The sequence below is a fragment of the Bidens hawaiensis genome, unplaced genomic scaffold (genome assembly GCF_021521415.1).
Source record: "Bidens hawaiensis isolate Kalapana, Puna unplaced genomic scaffold, B.hawaiensis_p1.1 tig00031532_1, whole genome shotgun sequence".
Classification (NCBI taxonomy): domain Eukaryota; kingdom Viridiplantae; phylum Streptophyta; class Magnoliopsida; order Asterales; family Asteraceae; genus Bidens; species Bidens hawaiensis.
The window spans coordinates 16432-25850 of NW_027495338.1; the positions used below are offsets into that span (position 1 = coordinate 16432).

The following is a 9419-nucleotide window of genomic DNA, read 5'->3' on the forward strand; positions in this document are numbered from 1 at the left end:
TCCTGCATATACAAACGATAACATCAGAATATCATTTCCCAAATAATTTTATAGGGAAAAGTTAAAATGCGAACGGAGACAAAAGTGAGAAGTGTGAGAAGGATTTGTGGTCACACAAAAAACCCCTAAAAATTGAAATCAAATAAAAACTCAAATATAAATATAAAACAAAAAAATTTAAAAACCAAAATGTTTTCACTGTCATTCCTATTGCAACAAAAAAAAAAGCCGAAAAGACAATGCCTAAAATGAACAAATAATACAATGATAAATAAAAAAAAACACGGTATGTCGCAAAATATAACACAATACCGAACAAAATATAACATAATGTTGAGTAGTATAACACAATATAAAAGAAAGGCACAATCAATGACGAAAATAAACAAAAAAGAACAATGATAACTAGAAAGACATAATGATTTTTTTTCCTTAACATTGTGTCTTTTTCAAGAGATATTTTTTATTATTATTTTTTTTTTTGAACGAGGAAAACGGTGAAAACATTTGTGTGTTTTTAAATTATTCGTTTTCTTATTAAATTTTGAATTATGATTTTTTTATTAATTTTTCATTATTTTTTAGGGTTTTTCTTTTTGTCTATAAATCTTTCTCGTACTTCTTATTTTTATCCCCATTTGTAGAATAACATGACTTTGATTTTCTATATTTTTTACTACAGAAATAATATATTATTTATTTTTGGAATGTTTTGTCCATCTAAATTTAAGGAAATGCCCCTTTTAATATAGAAACAATTTTATATCAACATACAACATTTGCATTGTATGCGACGATTACTCTTTGTGCTATGTATGGCCTTATGCAAATTGTTGTAATGCCCGTAAATTCTCAAGAAATAAAATCATTTGTTCGGCTTTGTATTATTGATGGAATTTTTATCTTTCGAAGTTAGGGGGGCTTGTTGTTCTTTTCGAAAATTCATCTAGTTAACTTTGGGATCAAGGTACTAATTTCAGCAAACTTAAGTGACCAATTAAGTATAATCCAAATTTTAAGTCACAACACTAACCCTAGTTTTCCCATCAGCCGATGGATACTTTCTCCTCCCACTTCCCATTCAGTTTTCGTTCAATTCAAGCGTTCGAAGCACATATACTTCAATTTGATGTTAGTTCATTGTAAATAAATCGCTTATTGCTTGATTGCTAGTGGTTAGAACTGACTCTAATTCTTAATTCTATATTATGGTGATTTTAAGCCGTCGGAGAGTGATTTGGGGTCAAGATGGTGAAACGATTTAACCCAAGTAAAATCCTGCAAGTTGTTTTTGGTTTTCTTACAGAAATTCCGGCTGCGGAAGATGGCGGAAATAGTATAGGGTGGTGGTGCTCGAAAGCGCGGTCGCGTGGAAATATTATTTGCTCGATTTCGAGTTTGTATGACCAAGTTATTAGCAAAACAAGAAAGGGTTCACATTCCGGCTGACGATTCATGGATATGTGATTCGCGCGAATTAGAGTATGTATGGTCAAATTGTGACCATTTCAATTTTTGTTGCGTCGGTACTTTAGGATGCTGTACATATGGGTTCAGAGCGACTTATACTTGAAGTTATGACTCCGTAAATCTTTTAGGTATTGTTTGATATGATCATGGGATGCGAGAAAATTTGTCAGGAATGATATTTGAGGATGGTTTTCGGTAACATTATTTATAGGTTATTTATACGCGAACGGATGTGTCGGTTGTGCAAATTGGAAACCCTGTGAAGGTTTTAATTAGGGCTTTTACTTCTATCAACTTCAAAGTTATGTCATTAGCTTCATATTCGAATTTCATGGCTATTGTTTTTGATTTTGTCGGTCAAGTGCGTATAATTTAAAATTAGGGTTTTTGTTCGTCTAGATTTGGGGATTTTATGATTCGTGTGTTGTGTGACCAAATTTACTATCAATTCAGTTCTTAAACTCTTATAATGACTTATTGTATTATATTTTATGAGTTTTTCATGATTTGGGGCTGAATTGGTTGTCAATCACACCATCAAGTTCTTAAACGCGCGAATTCGACTTCCTTGAATTGAACCGGGTGAAGTTGTGTAATCTGTTTCTCAATGATTGTAATTGGTTTAAGGATGAATTTAATAGGTATAAATGAATTTGAATGATAAAGAGCTTCGGGTTGGTTTGATCTTATTAGAACGTTTCTTTAGGTTTTGGTTTGGTTTAGTTTATGGATTTTGCAATTCGCATGGTCTGATGAAGTTGACAACCAATTTAGGTCATGAACCCCTATGGGGACCTATTGTATTTTATTTTATGACTTTTTCATGATTCAGGGCTAATTTGGTTGACGATTAAACAATCAAGTCTTTAATGCATGAATTCATTATCCTTGAATTCAATCGAGTGTAGTTTTGCACCCAGTTTCTTCCCAATTTAATTAGTTGATGAAATGTAGAATAATCGTCTATAAAAGTGATCATGAACTCCACTCCACCAAGGGATTTTTGTTTTACCAGGCCAAACACATCTGTGTGAACAAGATCAAGAGGCGTCATGGTTTTCATCTTTGATCTTTCAAACGGCTGTTGGCAAGCCTTACCAAATTGGCAACCTGCGCATACCATTTCATTTGAAACTTTCAGTTTGGGCAACCCATTTACTACTTTTTTTCTTGTCATTAACTCGAGTCTGTCATAACCGACATGCCCGAGTCGTTGATGCCATAGATCCGTGCTGCTTTGGTTTCTTGTTTTCTCGACATAGGCTGATTCAGCAGATAACACATACGCAATACCTTTCTTTCGCCCCGCCAACATTAGTTTTGACTTCTTCTCACGTTATTGGGCCCAAACAAAGCATATTTCCCGGACTCGGTTATTTTTGGTGCTGAGATCAAATTCTTTTTCATTCCGGGCACGTGATATACATTATCAAGAGTTAACTCGTTTTGGCCATATTTATTAGGAAAATTCACATTACCGATGTTTGAGATCGAATGTCTCGAGTTATCCGCAATTACAATGACCCGGCTTCTTTCGTACTTCTTCGGGATAGATAACTTACTCTTGTCTCTGGTAAGTTGGTTAGAGCACCCCGAGTCAACGATCCACTCGTCAAGGCTGTTCGGCTGTTGCTGGACGGTTACCGTAAGGGCTTTGACATCTTCAACTTGAGCTACATGGGCCTCGGCATCCCATGCTTGCTCGTTTTCAACCTCGGCATGATTTCCTTCTTGTTGTTCTTCCCGACAATCCTTTGCATATGACCTCTAACACCGCACTTATGACACTTCCATGGAAAACATTTGTTGGTCTTGTTCAATTTCTTATCGCCGACCTTTGTATTCTTTACTGTAACCCTTGTTTTTATCCCAGCCACTTTTCTTACCTTTGTCACGTTTTTTATACTGATTATACTTTTGTTTATGTTTTCCCTTCTTGACATAAAGCGCCTCGGTCTCGTTCTTAACCGACACCCCGGCCACCTGTTTTACCAGTGCCTCTTGACCCGCTAAGAGGTTTTCAAATTCAGTTAATGTGGGCTGGTTGGCCAGCCTTGTATTGCAGTAACAAAGCTTCAGTACTCCGGTTTCAACCCATGAATGACAATCCGTCTCATTCGTGGTTCTCCTATCTTCGACTGTGGGTCCAATTCTCCGACTTCTCGGCACAATGCCTTCACTTTTCTAAAGAACTGTGGTATCGTTAAATCACCTTGTTGGGTTGTCATTAATTCACTCTCCAACATCTGTAAACGAGCATCATTCTTTTTGGAAAACAATTGATTGATGGTATCCCAAGCTTTCTTCGGTAGTTCTTGTTCTTGAAAGTGATCCAGAATCTCTTCCTCTATTGTTGTTTTGAGGATGAAATGACCCGCCCATCCTTAATCTGCCACTTACCGATTGCTCCATTGATATTGTTTGCTGGTGAACGAGTTTCGGTTCCATTGACAACGTTCCACAAATCTTGTCCTTGAAGATAAGACTTGATACCAGTTGTTAAACTGGGGAGCCAAATCACATGAGTACACAGGAGGTTTGATCGGAACACGATCGACTCTTTTTGTTTTTATTCAATTGCAAAAACAAAGTACATACTAAATAAACAGAGAACAAAAGGGGTTATATACCCGAACAAATCCTATTCTACTTAGACTCAAACTCCTAATTCAAAAACAAATAATAATTATCTAAACTTAAAAGATAATAATAAACGAACTTAGTCTCCAAGTAATTCAAACTAACCCTTCGACTTTATTAATCTCCTCCAACCATCCCATTAGAGATTACCATACTAACCGTTTTGGCCTGTTAAGGTGGTATTGTTACAATTCTTGCACCACCACCCTTAGAGTGACTCTAGAAATTCATTGTCAATTGATTGAGTTTTTTTCAAAGTCACACAAAATACTTGTTATAACAATTTTTACATAAAATAAAGAAATCATATTTAATTATTACTTATCAAATTTCAGTAATAGAAATGGGTAGCAGGTAGAGAGTGACGTTTATGTATTTTGTAATACAAGATGTTATTGCAAATTTTTTAACTCGATGTAACACCTAAAGCATTTATAAAATGAGGTGCACAGGATAAAATAAGTGACAGAATGAGGATGAAGACTGATCCAACGATAACTAGAGCATGCAAATAAAACAAGTTAAGGTACATATTTCTACATGTATGTATGTATATGTGCAACAAATAATCTCGGAGAGGACGTGTCTCGGAGAAACAAATAATCTCGTGTGGGATTGGTGATAATCATGTGGAGCTTGAAAAAAATTGAGAGCCTAATGTAGCCTTTTTTTAGTAGGCAAACACTAAGAGAGAGAGAGAAAGATAACAAGACTTTTGAGGCAATTTTCTTCGCTAATTTTTCAACGCAAATTTACAACTTAAATAGGAAATAATGTAGTACGACAATGTAAACATGGGATCCTAAACTTTGTGCAAGAAATATGGAAAGTGTAGGTAGTGGTGGGACAACTCTCTAGCTACATGCATGCATTAAGTAGTCTAAAATATACTTATTATTATATAAATATTTTTTATATTTTTAAGACTTTTGAATCAGATTTTTACTAAATATTCTTCTTGATTGGCTTATAAGTGGGTTTTTAAGGTTCTAAGAGATAATGAGTTAAAATTGGGTACTTTTACAAAACTTGAGACAACGAGCTAAAGCAAAGTGTTTTTACTAAGCTTGAGACGGAAGTGTAAATATCCGACTAGATTTTAGTTATCATTATTATTATTATCTGTTTTCTTTATAAACTTGAAATGAATGATTTATTAATAGTATTTAATTAATTTAATGATGATTAAATTGTAAAGGAATTAATTTATCTTGATTCTAAATTATGAATGCTAATTAACAGTGTTTGTTTTGATAGGTATTTGATTAAAACAAAGAAGAACAAATGGATGCGTACTCTAATTCACGTCATGAAGAAGAAGGAAAGTGCATAAACAATAAGAAAGTCTTTTACATATTTGGTGCAGAGTGATTATATCATACGTGACCGACTATCTTAATTAAGTGTTGGACTCATCAAATAATTCATCGGTCCACTAATAAGTCATAAATGGGCCATGAATGAATTAAAGGACAGGGTTTTGAAGGTCGGTTAAGGAGGCCACAGAAAAAATTATTAGGTCAAGGCAAGAAAGGTCGGTGGGGTTTTTTATTTATGAAGAAAAGGAGTTGAAGGCAGGAGGGACAGGAGAGAGGAGGTTGCCCTCGGCAGCAAAGATATTAGAGAGAATATTTTGGAGCGAGTTGTTTATCACACAAGATGGGAGAGAAGATCCGTTGGTTTGAGCCAAGAGCGTTTGGGTTTAACACCTACTCATCCAAGCATTATTATTTGAAATTATTTATTTTAATTTTGTTTGAATTTATTGTTTTCGTCATAAATCATTATTTGAAATTATTTATTTTTGTTTGTTATTGAGTATGTTTGTTGGTTAAATCCCTAAACCATCTAGATTTATGATGAACTTTTGTTGACATTGTAGTTTAGTTTGGATTATGCGTTGTGTTTATGGTTTATGATTAAGTAAGACATTTATTGTTATTCATTCAATGCATGTGCGTGCTTAGGATTGTTTGATGAATTTCATTGTTTCATAGTTTCCTTGGTGATTGTTTCATATGATAGGATTCTATGATAGGATTCTGTTAGGTCATTTATTGTGTGTTTTTGACTAGTTTGTGGTTGATTTGCAATAAAGCTTTATCAGCCTTGTTTATCTAGTCGAGTGAATACTTTAAATTACTTTTGATATTCACGCTGTAAGGTAGGATTTCTTGTAGAAGTACCTGTCATAAAATAAATTAGCCACCGTGAGCGAGTTTAATTTAAACCGGTAATTTTAATAGTTTATTAGGGTTCCATAGGTGTCTCCTTGAGAAGGGTCGAGGGTCCTGTTCCATAACTTAGCATTTTCCTACGATTTGATAATTGATGCATTGGGGATTCTAGACTAGGTGGTTGTTTGTCATCATCTGAATTAAGTCTAAGTTCTAAGTCGAGTCGTTTTTAGTTTTATTAATTAATTTTAATATTAGTTTTTAGTAAAACCCCCCTTAAAATAATAAATAATTAAATAGTCTTGTCAGTTAGTAGAGTTTAATTAATTTAGCTAGTTAACGTAATTAAATAGTCTCGTGGGCTCGATATCCGGACTTACTTAGCTGTACTAGAGTCGACCAGTTTACTTGCTGATTAATAGTTTAGTTAAGTTAAAAGTCTAGAATTATTACTTAGTGCCTAAATTAGCATAATTTTAGTTAATAATTTATAACTACTTTTAGCACATCAATGCAAAATAAAACTTGGGAAAGCAAATAACAACTTTGAAATATCCAATGGTTTTAAACGGATATTTTGTTGACTGTGTCATTAGCTAGTTCGGGTCCTAGATCAATAGCGGGTTGGGTCTGTTAGGTTGGGCCAAGTGTGACAATGATCGTATCAGAACCACAAGTAACTAAGCATGAAGTTGGAACGGCTGAGCAACAAAGTGTGACATTGATCATATCATATCCATGTACTAATGAAAAAGAAAAATAGCATAAACCAGCAAAAGTATACACACCATCCCATGTATCTCATATTTAAAGTCGGATGCTCTCATGTCATCCTTGTTCCCAATGGGTTTTTCATGTATCAATATCATTCTTCACTACCGATCTATCTCCATTGCTGCTTAATGTTGTTGATGCACTATTATTGCTTTTCCGTTCACTAGCGACAGAGACCCGTGAACACACGAAATCTTTTAACAAAATTATTTCATCATTGGTTTCAGATAAAGGCTTCACACTAACGGTTTGCAAGTCTCTTATACTGTCATAAACGTCTGTTCTACCCACCGCTTGAATATCCATCAACACATCTAACACCTCTCATTCATTGTAGGCCTCATATCTGAATCATATTGCAAACACCTAAAAGCCAATTCTGCAACTAATGTGATCATGCTCATAATTTCAGGATTCGTATCGGATCCTAAAACTGGATCAATTAGTTCATCAATTGCACATCTTTTGATCTTGCTTATAGCCAGGTTAGCCAAACTAATCACGTCTTGCGACCTGTCTAAGTCGACAGCCACCATTGATGATATTAGTTCAATCAAGACTACTCCAAAGCTATAAACATCACTCTTATCTGTTAATTGATAGCGTTGGTGATATTGTGGATCCAAATATCCCGGGGTTCCCTGAGGAGCTGTTGATACATGAGTGACACTATTTGATATGAGCCTAGAGAGATCGAAATCTGCAACTTTGACACAGAAATTTTGATCAAGAAGAATGTTGCTGGTCTTTACATCTCGGTGTACAATTTCTGAAGCATGAAGGTACGACAACGCACTGGCGGTGTCAATGGCAATGTTCATTCTTATCGGCCATGTTATAATGCTTGAATTTGTTTGTTCCCCATGGAGGTGGTCAGCAACAGTTCCATTGGGAACATACTCATAAACAAGGAGTAGTTCACGGCTTTGTCTAGAGGTGTAACCATAGAGAACAACAAGATTTGGGTGCCTTAACTTGGTGAGGATCTCAACCTCACTTCTAAAATGTCGAGCTCGATTGTAGTTGTGCTCATGAAGTTTCTTAACCGCAACTTCTCGCCCATCTTTGAGTTTACCTTATTCCCAAAGATGGAAACATGAGGTAGGGATATTTCAGGTGAGTTTTTATTTTAATAATCAACTTCTTACCATAATAAACAGCTCCAAAACCTCCATCCCCAAGTTCATGTGAAGGCTCGAAATTTTGGGTGGCATCCTCAAGCTCCTTGTAGGAGAATACAGAGACGCCATAGGAAAGATTTATGTCTTCAAGGTTTAGAGATTTGTTCTTCGATGAGACATAGGAAAAAGGGTTGTTCTTACGGCGACGGCAGATTATAAAGATGACAAAAGTCATAAACATGAAGATTAAGGTTGATCCAGCTATAACTAAAACAACAAAATGCAAGTCGTTTAGGTACAGATTTCTACATGTATATGTATGTATGCATTCAAGCATATTAAAAGTAACGCATATTACCCAAAATCTTTGTCGTCCTATTTCCGGTTTGTTTTATGCGTGAGTTTTTTGTAACAAATAAACAATAAAAGTATATATTAGGGTGCGGTGCACCCATAATAAGGTAAAGTTAAATAAGGGAAGAAGGAAAGAGAAGCTGTAAATACCCCATTTGACGCGGAAACATAAAACAAGTCCATTTTCAGTATCACACGTCTGGCCTTTTCTCCAACACTCACTACAGGAATGTGATAAATTAAAAAAAATGGAGGTACCAGGGTAGAGAAGAGAAAATATGTTGGTCTCATCAAATCCTGGAGTGCTTGGGGTATTCACGGGTAGCTGCACTACTTTACATGTTTTTGGGAGGTCACTTGGAACTGTTGTGTTGAAGTAGTTATAATAGAAGTTGTGATCTTTGCATCCGTTATAACTATTGTAATTATGTTGCTCAAAATTAGTGAGATTATTTGTGCATTTGAAGAGATTGATGAAATTAACTACTGAAACTGAATACAGAATAGGGCTTGGACTTGGTGAAGTGAAATTATTCATAAGTGCTTCACATGCGCTATCTTTCACAAGCTTTCCGAATTTTTGGTTCCAGAGAAATAGACGACTAGAATTACGATGAAAATCAAACTTGCTTAAAATCCTATACGAGTTTCCTCCTATTTGAATTTCCGCACCTTCCAAAGTATAGCTGACCTTGATCAACCCGACATCGTAAAACGGATAACTAAAAGGGGTCAAAGCTGGACAACTGAAACTTGCTGGGCAGGTAGGCATAGAATTGTTTGTAACAGAGTGAAGGGGTGGTAGATAGGAGAAAATAACAGACACGAAAAGGAAGACGGGAATCATTTCAAATTCCAACAGACTCCAACTTATCACCTGCAT

At 35.3% G+C, this 9419-nt stretch overlaps 1 pseudogene; it reads right to left on the minus strand.

The window, feature by feature from the left end:
- Window positions 1-7115: 7115 nt before the first annotated feature.
- LOC143582338 (LEAF RUST 10 DISEASE-RESISTANCE LOCUS RECEPTOR-LIKE PROTEIN KINASE-like 1.1) lies at window positions 7116-9419 on the minus strand (annotated as a pseudogene).